Raw genomic sequence first — 19606 nt, forward strand, 5'->3', positions numbered from 1 at the left:
AATGTGAATATCGGTAAATTTTAATGCAGCAAGTTGAAGGCTACTTGTCGGTGTACGTACTCTTTGGAGCGCAGAGCAGTGAAGAGCTGCGGAGTGTGGAGCGTGCGGTCGCCCAGGTGCCACAGCGCCGCGCCGTCGACGTCGGCGTCAGCGTCGGCGAGCAGGGCGTCCAGGTGGTGCGGCAGCGCGTAGCAGGCGCCCCCCAGGGCAGCCGGCGCCGCGGGCAGCGAGCGCAGCCACACGCACAACCCGCGACCCGACAGCGACCGCAGCTCCGCGCCTACCACACCACCCCTCCCTCAACATCTGTTACATGGCGAGCAAAATGGCCCTGAGCACTATGGGACTTAACTTCTGAGTTCATCACTCCCCTAGAACTTAGAACTACGTAAACCTAACTGACCTAAGGACATCACGCACATCTATGCCCGAGGCAGAATTCGAACCTGCGACCGTAGCGGTCTCGCGGTTCCATACTGTAGCGCCTAGAACCGCTCGGCCACCCCGGCCGGCCATGGCGAGCACTAAGTATCTACAACTAGACTACTTGTCTGGTCTAGCGGTAATAGATTGTGTACAAAACTTTTGCTCGTGAGTCAGTCTCCCTATTAGTGAAAAACGTATCAAAATACTTACAGTAGTTGCTGAGATTACAGTCAGAAAATCGTATTAAATTCGAACAGTACTTTTTAAGATAAGCTTTCAGATATAGATAAAAATACGCAACTGGTCTTTAATCATTCATCATAGTTCAACTAATTTGAACGAAACATTTATGATATAAGCCTTCATCGTAAATTACTCGGTGTATTAGTGAAAACGACATCAAAATCCCGACTGTAGCTCCTGAGGTTTGCCTTGATATACAAACGGAAAAACGCGGCGATGGATCTTAATTGAGTAACATGCACAGATTACTAATTTCGCTTAACTGAATATTGGGTTATACGAAGGCAATTCAAAAGTAACATGAACTTTATGAACAAACTATATCTCATAGATTATCACATGTGTGCACAATAAAAGTTCCTATCCCATGTGTAGGCTTTATTAGCTGGCTGGTCGAAAAAAAAAGTCTTCGTCTTTTTCATAATACAAAGAGAACGACTATAGGTGTCATCGTGGATTACAAAAGAAACGAGAAAAAAAGGAAGTAGTAAAACCTGCTGTCAGCAAGTAGTCTGACGTCTGAGGATATGCCATTTCATCCCTAATAACCTCGTTAGATCGTCCAAAGGGGCGGACGAGCTTATACTCCTCTACGACGATGTACACATTCTCTCCCACCAAGAAGCACGGTGAAAAGGATGTGTTGAACGCACGTATCACGTGTGAACAGTCTACCAGCCAAATTCTTCTTCAAAAAATCAGATAACCGCGTAGTTTTTCTTATCTGTCTATGGCTCGACCCTTAGGATAGTCAGCAATCACAAACCTATTGCACTTGACACGGATGTTATATGAGACAGGCGAAATACCCTCATCTGAAGACTATAAAATTTTCCATTAGCTAGAAGGCAGGTACTGAAAAAGGTAGTAGAGAATCGAGAGTGACATCGAGAATTATTAGTCGGGGGTTCCGTAGAAACGTAGGAACACGAAAGGCAATATTGATCCTACGAATTACATTCCGAAATGGTCAAAGAAAGGCATTTGTAGCATTTGTAGATTTAGATAAAAGTTTTGACGGTATTCAGTGGTATACACTCTTCGGAATTCTGAAATTAGAGGGTATAAAATATAGGGAGAGAACTTCTACAGAATCAGATTGCAGTTATAAGAGTCGAAGGGCCTGAAAGCGAAGTGATAGTAGAAAAGAGAATATAATTTATTGAAATGTGGCGCTATAGGGGAAAGCTGAGGGGAAGGCAGGGAACGGAGGAGCGGGGGAAGTGGCTTGTAGACATGTCCATGTTACCTTGTTTGTTTGTCTGTACTATTGCTATTTAGATGTGTTTGTCTTTTGTTGGAGATGATGGCGAAATTACAGTTAGGAGCAAATTGCTCGGTTCTGCCTATCTACAAGGGTTGAAGAAGCGGCGACTCGTTCTGCAGCCTCCGCCCATCATTTTCGAGGACAATGCTTGGGTGCATGTGGTACAAGCTGTGACTGATTTGTTCGACTGATTAGGCTCATAAATGCTATCCACGCACCACACTCCCCGGACTTATGTCCCAGTGACTTCAGCTTGATTTATAAATTGAAGGAAGTACTTCATAGCATTCTCTTAAGAACCCTTGCTATGACTTTTATGGAGTTCAAAAAATGACTACCAGGGAAGCAACGTTGTCTCCACAAGCACTGGTCGTCTAAAACCCAGCACATCAGGAATCTAGAAGGTTTCAGATAGCTGATTACGACTTCCAGAAACTCTTCGATGCAATTCCACATCGTTGCCTAGGAAACAAAATATGTGCATACGGAATGTCGGGGCTGCACAGTTCCTCGAAGCAGTACATCTCATCTGCATGTGAAGCCATTCCGCCAGACACGTTGTCAAAGGTTTCGGGTAATTTCATTCAGAGACTACGCCATATTATTGCTACGCATGGTGGATATGTGGAAAATATCGTACTATAGAGTTTCCCAGACCGCAGCGCCATCTGTTGTTGAAAATTGTAAGTACTGTAATTTCGAAAGTTTGTCTGCCTGAAAATTTACTGTTGTCCCAAGCATATTGCAACAAACGGTGTATTTCTATCGCTGCTCGTTTAGTTTTTATTGCCGTTTCAAATATACCGGTCATTTTTGAAACACCCTGTACATTGCCGCGCCACGACAGATCGAACCAATTTCGGGACATACGAGTTAGGTTCGGGGGGCGGGGGGGATTGGATTCATATTTGTAGCGCACCGTATGTCAGTCTGCTCCGAGTATTGGAGTCAGTCAATATCACTGATTTAGTGCACCCCTGTTTTGTCACCAAGTCAAAGCGGATACTCTCGAACAATTCTGGACGATTAAGTTCTGAACTAAACTCGACTAAAACTGCAGAAAATCATGACCTGCTTCAACAAGCCTACGGAGAGTCTGCTCTTTCGTATGTGTACTCTTATGTTACGGAGTGGATGAAGATGTTTAAGGTGGGCCAGGAAGTGTTGCACGATGATTCCCGCTCAGAACGGGCCATCAACAAGCTAAGCCGATGAAAATGCGATTCGTGTGCGTAGGCTGTAGAGAGCGGAATGAGTATTCGGCTGTTAGCTTACACTCTAAACATCCCGAAAACCGTTGCTTATCGGAAAGTTATGAAAGAAATGAACATGCTAAAGGTGTGCGATAAGCTGGGCGCCAGATTTTTGCTGGACGATTGGATGGCCAGTCGAATGTTGATCGCGTCTTAAACTGAAGAAATTCGTGTGAATTTAACTGAATTAGTTGAACAACGATATTATCTGTGAAGAAACGAAGACATTTCAGTGTGACCGGGAGGCAAAATATCAGAAGCCAAGTGGAGCAACCTAGCGTCCCCGAAACAGAGGAAGGCAAGGACGAGCAAACCCAAATTGCATAAAAGGCTCTTTGTCTTTTGCGATGCGAAGGGTGTCCTTCACAAAGAGTTTGTACCCAAAGAATAGAACGTTACCGCTGTCTACTACGTGGGTGTTTGGGAAAGATTGCAGAAAGTGTGATCCGTGTGCGAAAAGACATATCTGATGTATCATGGGAATACGCCCAGCTACATGACTCTCTGCGTTCGCGATTTCCTGATCGATGGATAACGTGGCAATGCTGCTACACCCACCCTACAGTCATCGTGTCGGTCAACTTCTTTTTATTTCCTTCGAAAAGAAATCTACTCAAAGCATGCTGATTTGACAGCATGGAGACTATCTAAGTAACTATGATAAAGAGGTTCCTGTCAAAGTCTTCTAGGGCCGTAGCGGGCATGGGAAAGTTGGTGGAAAAAATGTGTACATGCTGATGGTGAGCACTTTGAAAAATACTAACCCTTTGCACAGACATCTATAGTCAATCCGATTTTAAAAAGTATGTTTCATGGATTTTGGAACACACGTCGCACATCAGTGATCAGTAAGCCAATGCCTCTAGTCCAATGAGGTAGTTCTCAGTTGACAGAGGTGTTGTGCAGGGACCTGAAATCGTTCGAAACTTGATGTGAAATATGCAGGGATTTAAAGTTCACCTCTATCTGTCGCAGAGTTTGACTGCTGTCTCTAAACTAAACGGCTGTTTAGCTCTAATTACTGGTATTCGGGCGTTCATTGACGTAAATGGCCGTCTTTCTTCCCCCATCGCGGTGTATCAGGGCATCCTTCAAGGGAGTCCATTATCTATGTCGCTCTTGGTGCTGTTTCTAGAACCCTTATTGCGATCTACAGCTACTTGTTTGGGTGGCTGGTCGCTGTTGGGGGAAAGGTTTATCGTTCGTGCATATATTGATAACGTTATGGTTCTTCTCCGTACCCATGATGATATACCACTGCTTAATGAAGTTTTGCATGCCTTTTACAGTCTTACGGGAGCGCGGGTTAATGACCAGATATGTCGCTTACCCAGTCTGCGAGGATTTGACGCTGTTGAAATTCCATGGTCTTTGAAGGTCCACCGATATCGATGATTATAATTGACAGTTGTCCACTAAAGATGGCTACGCTAAACTGGAAGTCTGTCACGGATAAGATTTAGGGAGCAATCGCTGAACACGAGCATAGCTCCTTCTCACTTCTTCACAAGGTCCGGATCATGGAAATGTATGTGTTAAATAAGGCTTATTTTATTGCACAAAATGGCTCTGAGCACTATGGGACTTAACATCTACGGTCATCAGTCCCCTAGAACTTAGAACTACTTAAACCTAACTAACCTAAGGACATCACACACATCCATGCCCAAGGCAGGATTCGAACCTGCGACGGTAGCAGTCGCGCGGCTCCGGACTGAGCGCCTAGAACCGCTAGACCACCGCGGCCGGCTATTGCACAAATCTTTCCACTCACTGACATTCGGGTTGAGGCTTCTGCCTTATTCATCCGTCGCACCGTTTTAACACGTCTACGTTCCCCCCGGTCACTTACAGCTCGCCTTCATGACTGTATCCGACCGGCGAGTTTAACACTTCCAGGAGATATTGGTAGGATTAGTTATAAATTACGGCACGTTAAGGAATTTTATCTTGAAGTCAGTTATTTAGGAGTAAATATCCTTTCTCAAGCGAATCTCTCCCTAAAAATGCTGTTAAGCTGCTGGCTAATTCCTCATAGTATTTTCTCTGTGGGAGCCCTGTCGCCAGAAATGAATTGGAAGGTTGCTTGGTCTAACGTTAGCCTCCCGCTTTTCCCGATGGAAGTGGCGTCCTCGTGGTACCAAGTTATTCATGATATTGTACCTACCAACGTGCGACTTTTACGTATTGGCCTCAATGTGGCGGATCACTGCCATAGTTACCATGAAACTGATATATTATATCATCGGTTGATCTCCTGCGCTCGTGGCCATTGGAGATGGCGTCGTCGACAACTGGCTTTTCTCCTCAGGACGTCGGAGGCGGCTATCTCGGGGGAGATTCTCGTGCGTCCCGATTCAACCTTCTTTCCCCGATCGAAGAACAATGCCATCATGTGGCTTGTTGGACATCGTGTCCACTACGTGATGGTGAGTGGATATGACGCAGATTCGTGTGCCTTTTCCCAATATATGGCCGCAGCCAAGTGGACGTGGCTAAGGATGCCACGTTATCGGGAGCTTTTTTCTAATATGCTGTATCTTGTTTTTCATCGACAAGGAGTTGGATGAGTTGAAATCCCCCCCCCTTTTTTTTGTGGACACTCTTGTTTGGATTTAAATGTTACACGATGTAAAAGTGACGGAAGAAAGGGGGTTGCATTTATCGCCATATTTCTTCATATACGTTTTTCTAATTGAAACCTTTTGTTTTTGTCGAAATGACTTCTTTTGTTTTACTTTAATTGATCGCCTTAAATAAGTGCTTTGGAGGGAAACAGAATGCAGTGGATAGAGTTTTGGGTTGGCGTGTGGGAGGTCGATGGTTCGATCCTGGGTTGGGGCACATATTTTTAGTTTCCTAGTCTCATTAAAAAAAAATATGTTTCGCTAGTTCACGTCTTCGGCTGAGTATTTTTTTTCTCGTTAAAAAAATGTAACTGAGTGGTCAGCTCGACAGAATGTAAAATAAAAAATGTGGCTACCGTTGCTACCTGTGGATGACGGGGATGCGGGTTCGATTCCCGGCCGGGTTGGGAATTTTCTCCGCTGGGGGACTGGGTGTTTGTGTTGTCCTCATCATTTCATCACCATTCATGAAAGAGGCGAGACTGGAATGAGTAAAGATTGAAAAAGAAAAAAGTGGTCAGCGCGACAAAATGTCAGTCCAGGGCCCGGATTCGATTCCCGACTGGGTCGGAGATTTTCTCCCCTCAGAGACTGGGTGTTGTGTTGTCCTAATCATCATTATTTCATCCCCGTCGACGCACAAGTCGCCGAAGTGGCGTCAAATCGAAAGACTTGCACTCGGCGACCAGTCTACCCGACGGGAGGCCCTAGTCACACGACATTTACATTTTACATCGTTTTCTTCATTATACGCGTGAATAGTTTGAAATCTAAGTTCAACAGCGTGTTTGGCCGATAGTTTAACAAAGTGGTCGATCGAGGTTTTTGCGGTATATGCACCATTAAAACTTCTGTCTCCACGGACCTTATAATTTCTGCGAGTGTCGCATTGTCTATCGGGTTAACCGTTGTTTCTGTATTTTATATCGTATTACGTTCTGCAATGTCAGTAGTTTCTGGTTCTGCGAAATACTCAGTAAAATGGTTCAGAATAAAGTCCCTGATAGCAGCCTAGGTGTACACATTATTCTATGTGTTCAGAAGTTCGGTAATTACATCCTCCTTAGCTCTTTTAGTGTCGCGAATAATGTGATACATGAAATTCGTTTCATTAGGAATATCACTTAAATATGTGTTCAAATGTGTGTGAAATCTTATGGGACTTAACTGCTAAGGTCATCAGCCCCTAAGCTTACACACTACTTAACCTAAATTAACCTAAGGACAAACACACACTCCCAGGCACGAGGGAGGACTCGAACCTCCGCCGGGACCAGCCGCACATTCCATGAGTGCAGCGCCTGAGACCGCTCGGCTAATCCCGCGCGGCAGTATCACTTAGATTACATACACTAATTTGGATGCCGTCTAAGGACTATCTGTAATTCGCAGTTAATTTTCTTTTCGTACGCTTAATCCTTTGCATGTTTGATGTTATATCCCGTTCATTCTTGTATAAGTCTCCAAATAGTGTGAAATAGTACTTTGTGTATGTCTCCTCCAGTACGATTTCTCTTTTGCAAAGTTCTTTATGCATTTTTGCTTTCGTTAACCGCTTCCAGCATCCTACGCGTTCGGCACATATTGGTAACCGTCGGATACATTTGTTGCAAGTTTATTCGAATGTCTGAGTCTGAGAAGGATCTTTTAACAAGGAGACATTCATCTGCCACACGCCCTTTCCCAAGAAAGGTTTTTTTGTCGGGAGAGTTTCAGAGGTGTATGATATGCACTGTGGGCGGAGAAATTGATTGGCCACATTTCGCGACTAGGAATTTGAGTTATGAAGTGCTTGTACACAAAGAACCTGTAAAGTCTGCTTGCGGATTTATTACTGTCATACTCGAAACCAGCTGTGTCTGGAGGGAGATTTATCCAAGAGACATTCAGTTGAAGACCTCCGACAAATAGTTGTCACTCACAGAAGAATGAAAATTGGGTTTTGATCTAGTTTTTTCAGCACACAGTTAAAACCTCCTCCAGTTATTATGGTGGTGCAAAGTCTGATAAATACACTCCTGGAAATTGAAATAAGAACACCGTGAATTCATTGTCCCAAGAAGGGGAAACTTTATTGACACATTCCTGGGGTCAGATACATCACATGATCACACTGACAGAACCACAGGCACATAGACACAGGCAACAGAGCATGCACAATGTCGACACTAGTACAGTGTATATCCACCTTTCGCAGCAATGCAGGCTGCTATTCTCCCATGGAGACGATCGTAGAGATGCTGGATGTAGTCCTGTGGAACGGCTTGCCATGCCATTTCCACCTGGCGCCTCAGTTGGACCAGCGTTCGTGCTGGACGTGCAGACCGCGTGAGACGACGCTTCATCCAGTCCCAAACATGCTCAATGGGGGACAGATCCGGAGATCTTGCTGGCCAGGGTAGTTGACTTACACCTTCTAGAGCACGTTGGGTGGCACGGGATACATGCGGACGTGCATTGTCCTGTTGGAACAGCAAGTTCTCTTGCCGGTCTAGGAATGGTAGAACGATGGGTTCGATGACGGTTTGGATGTACGGTGCACTATTCAGTGTCCCCTCGACGATCACCAGTGGTGTACGGCCAGTGTAGGAGATCGCTCCCCACACCATGATGCCGGGTGTTGGCCCTGTGTGCCTCGGTCGTATGCAGTCCTGATTGTGGCGCTCACCTGCACGGCGCCAAACACGCATACGACCATCATTGGCATCAAGGCAGAAACGACTCTCATCGCTGAAGACGTCACGTCTCCATTCGTCCCTCCATTCACGCCTGTCGCGACACCACTGGAGGCGGGCTGCACGATGTTGGGGCGTGAGCGGAAGACGGCCTAACAGTGTGCGGGACCGTAGCCCAGCTTCATGGAGACGGTTGCGAATGGTCCTCGCCGATACCCCAGGAGCAACAGTGTCCCAAATTTGCTGGGAAGTGGCGGTGCGGTCCCCTACGGCACTGCGTAGGATCCTACGGTCTTGGCGTGCATCCGTGCGTCGCTGCGGTCCGGTCCCAGGTCGACGGGCACGTGCACCTTCCGCCGACCACTGGCGACAACATCGATGTACTGTGGAGACCTCACGCCCCACGTGTTGAGCAATTCGGCGGTACGTCCACCCGGCCTCCCGCATGCCCACTATACGCCCTCGCTCAAAGTCCGTCAACTGCACATACGGTTCACGTCCACGCTGTCGCGGCATGCTACCAGTGTTAAAGACTGCGATGGAGCTCCGTATGCCACGGCAAACTGGCTGACACTGACGGCGGCGGTGCACAAATGCTGCGCAGCTAGCGCCATTCGACGGCCAACACCGCGGTTCCTGGTGTGTCCGCTGTGCCGTGCGTGTGATCATTGCTTGTACAGCCCTCTCGCAGTGTCCGGAGCAAGTATGGTGGGTCTGACACACCGGTGTCAATGTGTTCTTTTTTCCATTTCCAGGAGTGTACATTGGCTATTTCGTCCCAGAAAAATGCGCTGCTTTGTCTTCGTCCGCTGTCTCCCGGGCATGCATAAATGTTTTCTAACAAAATTTCATGGAAAATCATTGAAGTTCCTCGGTCTGAAGTTAAGGTTTCTTGTGTTTTTGGTTGTATGTCTTACTCTAATAAAAAAGCAGTGCCGCTTTTGGTTCCTATATTACAAACCACAATTTTCCCTACAATATCGATGCTAGTGTACGTCACCACTTCCTGAATGAAGGTGATGTCAAAATTCGCAGCGCATTGAAAATCTTTTAATGCTTTAGGTTAAGACTCGATTCTGTTAACATTTTCCATTGCTACTTTACAGTTCTGCATGAAGTTAACGTAGCTATTATCTGAAGTTATTAATCACTCGCAGCCTCACCAGTTCAAGGAATTTTCTGATACGTTCGAACAGTCGCTTCCATCGTCTCTGGTTCCTGTCCGTAGACATTCATTGCTTCGATCTCTTCATCCATTTACTTTTGGTCACGTTTTGTGTGCGTGTGCCTTTCACTTCTTTTTTCAACATTTCACGACTCTATTCTTTTCTTTTTTTACTCTTAGGAAGTTTGTTGACGCGTGGCGGACAGTTTTGGTCCTCCGGATTCCTGTCGTTTGTTGTTAATTTGCACATGTATCGTGTTGGGGACTTCATGTGTTGTTAGGATACCTTTTTATATTGCCACTGCAGTCAGTATTGTTGCTACTTGTATGTAAGACTGGAGCTTCGGCATGCATTTCCACGGACATGTTTTGTTCAAAAATTGGTCAAATGACTCTGAGCACTATGGGACTTAACATCTGAGGTCATCAGTCACCTAGAACTTAGAACTACTTAAACCTAACTAACCTAAGGACATCACACACATCCATGCCCGAGGCAGGATTCGAACCTGAGACCGTAGCAGTCACGCGGTTCCGGACTGAAGGGCCTAGAACCGCTCGACCACCGCGGCCGGCCACATGTTTTGCTCCCTTCCAGGCTACTCAGATATTTCTTCAGTAATTGCAGACGGTGGGAAATACGTCTTTCCTGACTCCACCTCGGACGCACGTATTACGATGTCATTGTTCGTACGCAAACATCAGTCAGTTCTCTCTATAGGGTAATTAGTTGGTGCCGGAGTTACCCGTAAAGGTACGATCTCTTGTTCCAATGAGTGCGCTTATGTTGTGGGAACGTGCAGTACACTTTCATGTGTTGGGATGTTTCGTAATGTACCTTGTTCTGCATTGGCTGCTCCTGAATGCTTTTTCGAGGGTTTTCAACTTTTGCACATGCTGAGTTTGGGTGGTTGGTAGATCCGCAGTTGGCGCAAATGGGCTGTTGTCAAAGTTCTAAATACTTGGATGAATACATATGACGGAATATATGGTTCAAATGGCTCTGAGCACTATGGGACTTACCATCTGAGGTCATCAGTCCCCTAGAACTTAGAACTACTTAAACCTAACTAACCAAAGGACATCACACACATCCATGCCCGAAGCAGGATTCGAACCTGCGACCGTAGCGGTCGAGCGGTTCCCGACTGAAGCGCCTAGAACCGCTCGGCCACGGCACGGAATATATTTCTGTAAGTAAATTCCACCTCTCTTCACCTCGTTTTCTACTTCGAGGTACTTACTGTTGGTCAGTTTTCGGAGGTTATTTGCAGAACCGTTCCTTAACAGGCAAGTGTTCCGAAATTGGTCCAGTGTTATTTCGAGTAGAACACTGAGAATACTGACTGCCGTAAGTCCAAGACCTGCACAACTGATTGTTTACTGACCTCTCCGTCTGTATGCATAAAGGCTGCAGTTCCTTAAGTTGTAGCCATAATTCTAGCACAAGTTGCGTCGTCACATATTTTAACACGCAGGTATATGGGTTTGCAACAAAATAGTACTGAAAACCTAGCCTACCATTGTCTCGCAAACCAATCGGATTGTGAATCCACTTGTCTAATTCGGATACTTTCAGGCGTTCGAAACCAAATTGGAATGCAAATTCGTTGGCGTGAGCGCTGCGAACATCGAAAAAGGCGTTTCTCGCCGGCGACGGAAATTCCAACTGAGTTACCCGACCATGGTTCATGACCCGTCCTCACAGCTTTACTTCCGCGAGTACATCATGTCCTGCCTTCCAAACTTCACAGAAGTTCTCTTGCGAAACGTGCAGAAGTAGTACTCCAGGTACACTCCTGGAAATGGAAAAAAGAACACATTGACACCGGTGTGTCAGACCCACCATACTTGCTCCGGACACTGCGAGAGGGCTGTACAAGCAATGATCACACGCACGGCACAGCGGACACACCAGGAACCGCGGTGTTGGCCGTCGAATGGCGGTAGCTGCGCAGCATTTGTGCACCGCCGCCGTCAGTGTCAGCCAATTTGCCGTGGCATACGGAGCTCCATCGCAGTCTTTAACACTGGTAGCATGCCGCGACAGCGTGGACGTGAACCGTATGTGCAGTTGACGGACTTTGAGCGAGGGCGTATAGTGGGCATGCGGGAGGCCGGGTGGACGTACCGCCGAATTGCTCAACACGTGGGGCGTGAGCTCTCCACAGTACATCGATGTTGTCGCCAGTGGTCGGCGGAAGGTGCACGTGCCCGTCGACCTGGGACCGGACCGCAGCGACGCACGGATGCACGCCAAGACCGTAGGATCCTACGCAGTGCCGTAGGGGACCGCACCGCCACTTCCCAGCAAATTTGGGACACTGTTGCTCCTGGGGTATCGGCGAGGACCATTCGCAACCGTCTCCATGAAGCTGGGCTACGGTCCCGCACACCGTTAGGCCGTCTTCCGCTCACGCCCCAACATCGTGCAGCCCGCCTCCAGTGGTGTCGCGACAGGCGTGAATGGAGGGACGAGTGGAGACGTGTCGTCTTCAGCGATGAGAGTCGCTTCTGCCTTGATGCCAATGATGGTCGTATGCGTGTTTGGCGCCGTGCAGGTGAGCGCCACAATCAGGACTGCATACGACCGAGGCACACAGGGCCAACACCCGGCATCATGGTGTGGGGAGCGATCTCCTACACTGGCAGTACACCACTGATGATCGTCGAGGGGACACTGAATAGTGCACGGTACATCCAAACCGTCATCGAACCCATCGTTCTACCATTCCTAGACCGGCAAGGGAACTTGCCGTTCCAACAGGAGAATGCACGTCCGCATGTATCCCGTGCCACCCAACGTGCTCTAGAAGGTGTAAGTCAACTACCCTGGCCAGCAAGATCTCCGGATCTGTCCCCCATTGAGCATGTTTGGGACTGGATGAAGCGTCGTCTCACGCGGTCTGCACGTCCAGCACGAACGCTGGTCCAACTGAGGCGCCAGGTGGAAATGGCATGGCAAGCCGTTCCACAGGACTACATCCAGCATCTCTACGATCGTCTCCATGGGAGAATAGCAGCCTGCATTGCTGCGAAAGGTGGATATACACTGTACTAGTGCCGACATTGTGCATGCTCTGTTGCCTGTGTCTATGTGCCTGTGGTTCTGTCAGTGTGATCATGTGATGTATCTGACCCCAGGAATGTGTCAATAAAGTTTCCCCTTCCTGGGACAATGAATTCACGGTGTTCTTATTTCAATTTCCAGGAGTGTAGAAATGATTTTGGGGAGACATCGCTTAGCCACATTCTGGGGGATTGATTATAGAATCAGTTTCCAGTCTACAGCAGAGTGTGCCTTGTTCTAAAACTTCCTGTCAGACTAAAACGGTGTGCCGGGCAGAGACTCGAACCCGGAATCTTTGAATTCCGCGGGCAAGTGCTGCATGAACAGAAAGGCGAAAATCCAGGGTTCGACTCTTGGTCCGGCACACAGTTTTAATCTGCCTGGAAGTTTCATATCAATGCACAGTCCACTGCAGAGCGAAATTTGATTCTGGAAACATACCCCAGGGTGTGGCTAAGTCATGCCCCTGCAGAGCGCGGGGCCGTGACGCGTTTTTGGATAGCTCAGTCGCAAAAGCACTTTCCCACAAAAGGTAAAATTTTCACTTTCAAGTTCCAGTCCGACACACAGATTTAATCAGCAAGGAAGTTTCAAAAGTACCGAGGAATGTCAACAGACAGGCTAAATTAATGTAGAAAGCTTTTAACGCAAAATTAAAACTATGTGGTCACACATAAAAGAGGTATAGGACAGAATCTGGATACTCAACTTATTACTACTCTCCTGAGTGAGAATGGAACTGTTAGTTATACAGTAAGGTTGTGCAAAATAATTATTAACTACATCTTTTCCATAGTAGGGAAGTAAAATCGAAAAGTTTATTCGTACACGCAAATATGCTGTTGCTCTGAGGCAACTACAGCACATGCGGCTACAGCAAACAAACAGAGAAAAAATTGAATCAATTGTTACATCACAGCCGCGTGGGATTAGCCGAGCGGTGTAAGGCGCTGCACTCATGGACTGTGCGGCTGATGCCAGCGGAGGTTCGAGTCCTCCCTGGGGCATGGGTGTGTGTGTTTGTCCTTAGGATAATGTGGGTTAAGTAGTGTGTAAGCTTAGGGACTGATGACCTTAGCTGTTAAGTCCCATAAGATTTCACACACATTTGAACATTTGTTACATAATTACAGAATAAAGACGCCTATCAGTGTGATGAAAATTCATGTAGCATTATTAAGATCAATATACCATACAGTGGTTGTACTCAGTCATCTGTGCAATATGTCATTCAGTTGAGGTCAATTTCCTGACAGATTTAAATACTCGTTAGTGAAACTACTTTATAAAGAGGATGAAAGAGGTAACGTAGACAAGCACAGGAAAATTTCTTTGCTCCCAGTGTTTTGAGAAGTTTTTTAAAAATCAACTTAAAGAATATTTGTTCAAGAATGGTTCAAATGGCTCTAGGTACTACGGGACTTAACATCTGAGGTCATCAGTCTCCTAGACTTAGAACTACTTGAAGCTAACTAACCTAAGGATATCACACACATCCATGCCCGAGGCAGGATTCCAACCTGCGACCGTAGCAGGCACGCGGTTCCGGACTGAAGCGTCTAGAACCGCTCGACCACAGCGGCCGGCTAGAATATTAGTGGCACATCTGAACACACATCAATTGATGCTAGACACAAAGTTTAGTTTCAGCAAAGAGGTATCCACCTACTGCCAGGTATTCCATATCAGCGACCTTAGTAGACATTAGACATCGTGAGAGAGCAGAATGTGGCGCTCTGCGGAACTCGCGGAACTCGAATGTGATCAGATGATTGGGTGTCTCTTCTGCTATACGTCTGTACGCGAGATTTCCACGTTCATTAACATCCCTAGGTTCATTGTTTCCGATGTCATAGTGAGGTGGAAACGTGAAGGGACACGTACAACACAAAAGCGTACAGGCCGACCTAGTCTGTTGACCGACAGAGACCGCCAGCTGTTGAAGATGGTCGTAATGTGTAATAGGCAGACATCTATGCAGATCATCACACAGGAATTCCAAACTGCATCAGGATCCACTGCAAGTACTATGACAGTTAGGCGGGAGATGAGAAAACTTGGATTTCCTGGTCGAGCGACTGCTCATAAACCACATATCACACCGGTCAATGTCAACCGACACCTCGCTTGGTGTAAGGATCGTAAGCATTGGACGATTGAACAGTGGAATAACGTTGTGTGGAGTGACGAATCACGATATATAATGTGGTGATCCGATGGCAGGGTGTGGGTTGGCGAATTCCCGGTGAACGTCATCTGCCAGCGTGTGTAGTGCCAACAGAAAAGTTCGGAGACGGTGGTGTTATGGTGTGGTCATGTTTTTCATAAAGGGAACTTGCACCCCTTGTTGTTTTGCATGGTACTATCACAGCACACTGATGTTTTAAGCACCTTCTTGATTCCCACTGTTGAAGAGCAATTAGGGGATGGCGATTGCATCTTTCAACACGATCGAGCACTTGTTCATAATGCACGGCCTGTCGCGGAGTCGTTAAACGATAATAACATCCCCGTAATGGACTGGCCTGCACAGATTCCTGTACAACACCTTTGGGATGTTGTGGAACGCCGACTTTGTGCCAGGCCTCACCGATTGACATCGATACCTCTCCTCAGTGCAGCACTCCGAGAAGAAAGGGTTGCCATTCCCCAAGAAACCTTCCAGCACGTGACTGAACGTATGCCTGCGAGAATGGAAGCTGTCATCAAGGATAAGGGTGGGCCAACATCATATCGAATTCCAGCATTACCTGTGGAGGGCGCCACGAACTTGTAAGTCATTTTCAGCCAGGTGTCCGGATACTTTTGATCACATAGTGTATTTATCAATCTGCGATTAAACACGATAAATGATTCAATTTTTTTTATGCAGATGACACAAGTGTTACTGTGAAAGACATGGAACGTAATATAAATGAAACAGCTAACAGGGATCTCAGTAACTCGACCACGTGGCAGATAAACACGTAACTTCGCAAAAAACGCAATTCATACATTTCCTAATACGTAACTTTTGTTAAAGGGAAATTTCACTGGCGCAAGATGGTAAAACAGTCTGTGAAGTGGACTGTTTTAAATTTTTGGGGCTGACGGTGGATAGACAACATCCTTGAGGTTATCGCGTTGAAGATCTTGTGAACGAACTGAATGCTGCGCTCTTCGTTATAAGCATGATCTCCACTGTCTCTGACACTGAAACGCGAATGTGTATTCACCTTCCTTACTTTCGCTCTAGTGTCTCGTTGTTACTCGCTCTAGTTACTCGTCAAGAATATTCTTAGCTTAGAAAAGCGCGATCAGACTTATCTGCGGTGTCACTTCCCAAACCTCGTATAGGCCATTGTTCAGTTGTCTCGGATTTCTAACTCCTACCCAACACATACATTCCACCATTGGATTTGTTGTTGACAATAAAATCCATACTGGGGCAAGCTAATGGCGGTATTTCGCCAGATGATATTACATGAAAAATTGGTGTGCTGCTGGACCAAAAATAAAATACCGTACATCTATATTTACGTGCTATTGGTTTCAAATCAATCGGTGGAAGTAACTAAAACTCAAATCAACCAGCAGAAACTCTGCTTGCAGGAATTTCTTTCCAGTGTCATCATTGGAACGATCCTTCTTTTCATCACGAGGGCTCATAACAAAATTTTCCACAGGTGTGATTCTATTTCCAGGAAAGTCATCATCCCCTCCCTTACTGATAGTAGTTTGTCAGTGTTTTTCTTGTGCGTGGGGCAATCAATCAATGAAAAGTCGGGTAAAGACTATCTTTAAAAAGTAAAGAGCGAAATGAAATGGAACTACCTGAAATACTATCGGTATGCGCCATCTTTTACGTTGACAAAACGCTCCTTACACATTTATAAAATAATAAGCCATAAGGAAAAATTTACTGATTTATTTGCAGTAATGGAGGAGAACGTGTGGGAGTGAATATGATTTATTTCAATAAGCGCTTTAGAAATGTATACAGCAAATGAGGGACGGCTAATTGGCGTAACAGTAATGACAATAACTGTCGACCAGTCAGTTTTTATTTGATTGCACACAAGCCCGAAGTCGTGCAGCAACCGAAATGGCAAGTGAGGTTTCATGGGTACGTGACGCTACGCTATTAGTGTGTATGAAGATGGGAATTTGGGTTGGCTCGGAATAGTGGTCGGATGGCCGAGGCGGTTAAGGAGACCGCTCGTTAAGTGGGAGATCCAAGTTCGAGTCTCAGTCTAGCACGAATTTTCACCTGTTACCATAGATTCATTTCAATACCCAAATGGGGTAGTATTTGTATGCCCGATGGATCACATGAGGTATCTGTAGTTTCTTACATGTGAGACATGTCTGAAAGAACAGACACCGCATGTATATATAGACTATAACTCCCCAACCGCATGTGTATATATACTATGTCTCCCCAGCATTTCCCGTCCAGTTCTGTTATGCGAGTAGACAAAATAATTTCACTGAGATCGAGTTAATACAGAGGAGTTTTTCCTGTTTATTAAATGAGTACATATTTGCAAAAATGGTTCAAATGGCTCTGAGTACTATGGGACTTAACATCTGTGGTCATCAGTCCCCTTGAACTTAGAACTACTTAAACCTAACTAACCTAAGGACATCACGCGCATCCATGCCCGAGGCAGGATTCGATCCTGCGACCGTCACGCGGTCACGCGGTCCCAGACTGAAGCGCCTAGAACCGCACGGCCACACCGGCCGGCACATATTTGCAACTCCTAAACGAACTGTTATGTAAAATACTTTTCTGTAAACGATGGTTGAGAAGTGTTTACTTTGTAAGTGTCATGGTGTCAGTGACCTATATAGTGTTGTTGGAAAATGGATGGGATTGACAAATATGGCACCTTGCAGGCGACTATTGTTGATATCATATTGTAAAGTCTTGTAATTGTGCGACCTACTTCAGTTGCAGAGGGAGCCAGTTTAGGCCTATGGGTCTCTACAGATGTTGGGAGAGCTGCATTTGATACCCTCCATAGTGTGAAAATTACTCCGCACAGTAATAATCGTGACAATGGATCGACGTGTTGGAATGCACATTGACAACATGTTACTCTAGAAAAGGGCCCTTCAGTATGGGACACGATTGACCGCTCCAGCTGTTTTAATTTTTTTTACGTAATGGTTCACGTAACAACTACAAATAAGTACTCATTTAATAAATTGAAAATAACTCCAGTATATAAACACAAGCTCAGTGAAGTTACTTTGTCTACTTACATAAGACAACTATACATGAAATACTTCGTAGTAGTAGTCCATCTATGAACTGAAAATCGTGCAGCGCTCGTGGCGGGGGAAGTTGCCTTTGCCAGAAGAACACTACAGCTGCCGTATAGGATGACTAATAATCAATTTCTCCTCTAGCAGTGGAGAACTGTGCGCAGAGATTTACGTAGATTCTGTCCATATGCATGACCTGCGTTAGTGGTACCAGTAAGTCATAACTGCATTCTATGTAGTGTTAACGTATTTTGTGAAAAATAGACACTCCCCGAATATGTCTGCGCACTGCATGGGCAGTGATTGATAAGTTGCGCTGTGAAGGGCACATACAACTTTTTGAAAGCCCATATAGTTGCTTTTATGACGATGTGCGGTAGATGATATGGGGAATCATCCACACAACCATCAATTTGCAGATCTATGAAGGCAAGACGTGCATGAAAACAATCCGGTGACCTACCTTCCCTAGCTGCTTTTACCTCACACATCTCCCTTCTCAAGCCCGTTACTCACCCGGAACACAATTTATCCCTTGACACGGTTCTACTGCACTTAGATATGCTACAAATATTTAGCTCTTTGTTTTTAACCAACTTCATGTAAAGACAAACATTAATTATATGCCATTAGAACAATATTTTTTAGTAATCTGTTTTTTTCCATGCCCGCAGCGTGGCAACTATTAGTCCTAGAGAAAAAAACGAATAGAGTATTTTTTGTAACAAATTTAATGTCGCTTAATTTCGTACCGGAAAATATTTTTGCTAGAAGACGTGGTTTTCCCAGTTGGTCGCGATAAACCTGGAAAGGTGAGCTGTAAGTACACACCCACTCCAACAATCACACCCGTCCGGTCAGGTTTTCTAGTATGTTATTCTTACACTCCTTCCTAGCACAGCACAAAAATTTGCTACTGAACTATTCTTCCCCTGATCGCCTTTTTGGTCTTCGTTGAATGTGCTAACGAAATCCATGACGCTGTAGGCTATGTCGCTCAGATTGATGCCGTGTTCCTTGACTTCACGAAGACATTTGACGATGTCCCGCACTGGATTTGGTGAAAAAAGAAGAACGAGCTTACCGATATCGGACCAGATTTGCGAGTGGACTCAATACTTCCTTGAAGATAAAACTCAACACGTCGCTCTTAACGGAACAAAATCGACATATGCAATTTCTGGAGTACCCCATGGAAGTTATATAGGACCGTTGCTGTTTACAACATACACTGACGGAAACAAAACGGCAAGGATCTGTGCCACAAAAAATGGCTCTGATCACGATGGGACTTAACATCTGAGGTCATCAGTCCCCTAAAACTTAGAACTACTTAAACCTAACTAGCCTAAGGACATCACACACATCCATGCCCGAGGCAGGATTCGAACCTGCGACCGTAGCGGTCGCGCGGTTCCAGACTGAAGCGTCTAGAACCGCTCGGACACACCAGCCGGCTATCTGTGCCACAAAAAGGAAAGCTGGTAGGCGTGTTCCTACATCTGAAAGATGATGTATACTCAAATTTTGTGCCAGCCGCTTAAGAGTGGCGTTAGTAGCGCTACTATGAGGATACAAATCAGGTTACCTTTGAGATTGGACGTGGTCAGTTAAAATTAGTGAAGAA

The sequence above is a fragment of the Schistocerca cancellata genome, chromosome 4, assembly GCF_023864275.1.
Source record: "Schistocerca cancellata isolate TAMUIC-IGC-003103 chromosome 4, iqSchCanc2.1, whole genome shotgun sequence".
NCBI lineage: Eukaryota > Metazoa > Arthropoda > Insecta > Orthoptera > Acrididae > Schistocerca > Schistocerca cancellata.